Source organism: Sinocyclocheilus anshuiensis, unplaced genomic scaffold (genome assembly GCF_001515605.1).
Source record: "Sinocyclocheilus anshuiensis isolate Anshui unplaced genomic scaffold, SAMN03320099.WGS_v1.1 scaffold407, whole genome shotgun sequence".
NCBI lineage: Eukaryota > Metazoa > Chordata > Actinopteri > Cypriniformes > Cyprinidae > Sinocyclocheilus > Sinocyclocheilus anshuiensis.
The window spans coordinates 1,342,119-1,347,222 of record NW_015552593.1 but is presented as its reverse complement, the minus strand read 5'-3'; the positions used below and the strand labels follow the sequence as shown (position 1 = coordinate 1,347,222).

Sequence of the window (5,104 nt, the reverse complement as noted above, 5' to 3'; positions counted from 1 at the left end):
AAACATCCACAAGATGGCGGCGTTTATCGGTGAATCCGATATTACAAAACCGATATCCGATTATTGTAAAATGCTTACATATCGGGAAAAATATCGGTAAAACGATATATCGGTCAATCTCTTATTGCTATACTTTATTCTCAAATTATTAATGTTAACAACATCAGCATTACGTGATGAGTATAGTGTGTATTAGTGAGTAGATTTCAATTTCTGGACAGTCTAATCTTTAATTGTCATACCATTCGAATTTCATATTCTGTTGTTATTTCTTGCATTGAATCTCTGTGCAGGAGAGTCAGCGGCTCGTGTATTGCACGGTACAGCAAATAATTTGCTCCATAAACTTCCCCTGTGCACCGGCACCATATCTATCATTCAGCACTGACGGGTGTCACAGCTGCGAGAGAATCCCTGCTCACCAGAGATAAAGCACAGAGGGCACAGGACAAATATATCTTCTTTAGAGAAATCCCCATGCACCTGCCATCCAGAGGGGTAAAGTATTAAACAATACAGCCAAGCCCAGAAAAAACTAAGCAGATTATAGAAGAATGGACTGTTGAGCAAAGCATACAGTATGAGCCTGCTGTACATTCCAGCATTGAAATGGAACAAAAGTTTAAAGGGTAGGCACTTTATGTCTACTTACAATATATAGTTCATGAATCACAGACTATTTTATGGCATTTGTTTGTAATTTTGAAGCTTAAAAAATGAACCCAAACAAATGAAAATTTGCAGAGAATTTACTCACCCTCATGTAATACAAGATGGAGATATAGCAATACATCACGTGCTCTGCAGTGAATGGGTGCCATCAGAATGAGAGTCCAAGCAGTTGAGTAAGCAATATTATGGACAGAGGACTCATTTTAGCCTGGAAGCAATGATTTGAAGCTAAAAATTTTGATGGATTTGTTTTTTTGTTTTTTTTTTACAAACATGCAGCTTTTCGCTTCACAGGACATTAATTGATGGACTGGAGTGGTGTGGATTACTTGTGGATTATTATTGTGATGTGTTTATCAGCTGTTTGGACTCTCATTCTGACGGCACCCATTCACTGAAGAGGATCCATTGGTGAGCAAGTGACGTAATGCTAAATTTCACCAAATCAGTTCTGACAAATAAACAAACTCTCCTACATCTTATCTTATTCACCCAGTTGAGTAAGCAATATTATGGACAGAGGACTCATTTTAGCCTGGAAGCAATGATTTGAAGCTAAAAATTTTGATGGATTTGTTTTTTTGTTTTTTTTTTACAAACATGCAGCTTTTCGCTTCACAGGACATTAATTGATGGACTGGAGTGGTGTGGATTACTTGTGGATTATTATTGTGATGTGTTTATCAGCTGTTTGGACTCTCATTCTGACGGCACCCATTCACTGAAGAGGATCCATTGGTGAGCAAGTGATGTAATGCTAAATTTCACCAAATCAGTTCTGACAAAAAAACAAACTCTCCTACATCTTATCTTATTCACCTAAGGCTGAATCAATTTTCTGAAAACTTTTTGCATTCCATAGGAACAAAATTACAGCATGAAGGTTTAGAACAGCATGAGGATTGTCATTTTTGGGTGAACTCCTCTTGTAACTCTCTTGCACTGTATACATTATCTATTGTTTCATGCTGTTTTTTGTCTCAAATAAACAGGAAAAGCGTACCCAGCACAATGAGACGAGAGAGGGGAAACATAATTATATAGCAACTGCATTAAGGAGAAGTCAAAGAATGTTCAATTGTAAGTGCATTACTGTTCACACGTTTGCTCAGGGACGAGTCTAAATTACTTCGTGATAATCGACAGCATTCCACATATGCAGTCAATACAGCTTCAGTTATATTTGACCCAGAGCATTACTTTAAATGTGCTACAAATCCAGAGACTGAATATTTCTGCCCTTGACAGACTATTTTAGCACTTTAGTTTATTATCAGCTTAAAATCTACCAAAAGTTTTTTTCTTTCGTTTGGAAAACACTGACCTTGCTAGCACGTTTGGATGATGTTTACGTTCCACAATATACTACTTTTATAAAACAGTAACAACAGCAATTTGATAAATGATACCATGCCTGACTGCAAATTATTGTATTAATATAGAATATGTGTTGATAGATGTATGTTTATCAGCATTCTACAAAGGCTTTGAACATGGCTCAACCAATCAGAGTTTTGTGTTATGGTGTGTATTTTTGTGTTTTCGCAGATGATGGGATACAGTTAGCTTATAGTTGGATTATATTTAAGCATCTACAAAATTGAAATGTAAGTCAGTTCATCCCTGGCTATAAAGCTGCTTTGCTCTTTGAATACTATAAGACAGTGTGAAAGTTTATGGAAATATATCACAGATTGTATAAGTAGCAGACAACAGGTCCTACAGGACTGTAACAGAATTCTGACCTGAACCAAACAAAACACCCACACTGGACACGCTTCTAATACATTTCAGTTTAAAAGCAAAAGACAGGGCTGGAAAAGCAGGGGTGTTCGAGTGAGAGCGTGTAGTGTGTTGTAAATAACACTTTTGCGTGTAGTGTTGGCAGCATAGTGCACTCTGTGAACAGTATGAATCAAGGTGACAGAGGCACGCTTCTATTCTTTCAATCAGTTTCAAATGCCCATAAAACAGACCTTACAGCACTCTAACAGTATCTATTTCTGTCTGCATTCAGTGTCCTGTGATAAATGGTACTGTCACTCTTACCAATCAACGATGCTTATGTTGACAGTTACGAGATATATTTTGCATCTTGTTAACATGAACATGTTCTCAGGACTAAGGTAACATAACACTAAAAGACAGCTCTTATCTGCGGATGCGCTTATAAGAGTCTAAATGGATAAAGATCAATGCAACTTAAACTTTAACATTCTCAGGTTTCTCAAGCGCCTGCTGATTGTGCTAAAACTTCAGTTTAGACAGAGTCTTGACACTTTAACACACTGATACTGGTTTGAAGAAAAATATAGTCTAATAACAGAAGTAACATATTTAGCCATAATAACAGAAATTAAAGAATATACAAATAATGGAGGAGTAAGTTTTATCTGAATGATCTGAAATACTTATATTATAATAGGCTACTTGTTTTAACAGTGGTTTAGTATGTTGGTTCCAAACACTAAGTTTAAAACTATTGCAAATAAGGATATTTTAGTGCATTGTACAAACTAAGTGAAATTTGTATCAGTTTGTTGGCTAAATCATTTGTTTTTTGTCATTTTTGTGTGACAATTGTTATGCTATTTAAATTTTGCTGCCACGTATGCTGTGGACGATGCCATTTTTTACTTTAGATAGGCTAATCAATAATTAAAAAAAAAATCTATTCTTCTCAAATCTGTCAATATACAGCAGGTTCGGATCGTGGCAACTACTGTAAGTGTGACAACATGCCCCGCTTCCAAAGTGCGTTCAACGATCTTTTTTTTTTCCCTGTGCAATAACGCAAATGTTCAGAAGCGTTGTGTATCCAACACTTTTCAAAATGCGTAAATTCTGATACTTCCCAAATCAAACCTAAGAAATATTTAGCCTACTGGAGTAAGAAGTGTGACAACTAGTCCCAGTCTTCTCTATTTCTGTAGAGCATCTGGTACTGTCACTCTTACCAATCAACGATGCTTATGTTGACAGTTACGAGATATATTTTGCATCTTGTTAACATGAACATGTTCTCAGGACTAAGGTAACATAACACTAAAAGACAGCTCTTATCTGCGGATGCGCTTATAAGAGTCTAAATGGATAAAGATCAATGCAACTTAAACTTTAACATTCTCAGGTTTCTCAAGCGCCTGCTGATTGTGCTAAAACTTCAGTTTAGACAGAGTCTTGACACTTTAACACACTGATACTGGTTTGAAGAAAAATATAGTCTAATAACAGAAGTAACATATTTAGCCATAATAACAGAAATTAAAGAATATACAAATAATGGAGGAGTAAGTTTTATCTGAATGATCTGAAATACTTATATTATAATAGGCTACTTGTTTTAACAGTGGTTTAGTATGTTGGTTCCAAACACTAAGTTTAAAACTATTGCAAATAAGGATATTTTAGTGCATTGTACAAACTAAGTGAAATTTGTATCAGTTTGTTGGCTAAATCATTTGTTTTTTGTCATTTTTGTGTGACAATTGTTATGCTATTTAAATTTTGCTGCCACGTATGCTGTGGACGATGCCATTTTTTACTTTAGATAGGCTAATCAATAATTAAAAAAAAAATCTATTCTTCTCAAATCTGTCAATATACAGCAGGTTCGGATCGTGGCAACTACTGTAAGTGTGACAACATGCCCCGCTTCCAACGTGCGTTCAACGATCTTTTTTTTCCCCTGTGCAATAACGCAAATGTTCAGAAGCGTTGTGTATCCAACACTTTTCAAAATGCGTAAATTCTGATACTTCCCAAATCAAACCTAATAAATATTTAGCCTACTGGAGTAAGATGTGTGACAACTAGTCCCAGTCTTCTCTATTTCTGTAGAGCATCACTGTTGCTGTAAGTCAACTCTAAACAACATCACCATAATCATTATAATAGTGTGTGTCTGAGCTCACCTTGCGCGAGATCTGATATGATCTACTGGAATCCGGCAGTCCAGATCTGTGTCTGTGATCATCAGCTGGAGTTAGAGAGAGATCGCACCTGTATCCGGCAAACTTCTTTTCTTATCTCTCACGGCTCGGTTTGGAGCTCAAGCGGTTTCCACTGAACACTTTGGCGAAAATGTTGTAGAACCAACCCCGACAATGTGCTATCATAATATCTGGTCCTCGTCGTCCATAAACCGTGAGATGGTAAGCGATGATCCGAGAACGCAGAGAGGAGCGCGCGGCGACGCCATCAAACTGCGCGTAAAGCGAGAGCGCACAGATATAAGAGCGCGGGCACACACGTCAGTAATCCAGAGATACTACTAGCAGAGATATGGATTACACTGCGCTCACACACAGACGCCTGCTCGCGCGGGTGTCATTTTCACAGCTCGTTTGCAATATTGGGCGTCCCTCTTGAGAAGTGACTGTAACGGGTTACTTTTGTGTGTGGTGTTGTAAATCTGTTACTGCGTGACGGT

General features: G+C 37.2%; 1 protein-coding gene across 2 annotated transcripts in view; it reads right to left on the bottom strand.

The window, feature by feature from the left end:
• Positions 1-4,872, bottom strand: part of LOC107665614 (zinc finger matrin-type protein 4) — a 112,129-nt gene extending 107,257 nt beyond the window's left edge. For both annotated transcript variants that reach the window (XM_016456550.1, XM_016456549.1), the window contains exon 1: positions 4,587-4,872. The gene's annotated coding sequence lies outside the window, so the exon portion shown is untranslated. The remainder of the gene's footprint in view (positions 1-4,586) is intronic.
• Between the last annotated feature and the right edge of the window lie 232 nt (positions 4,873-5,104).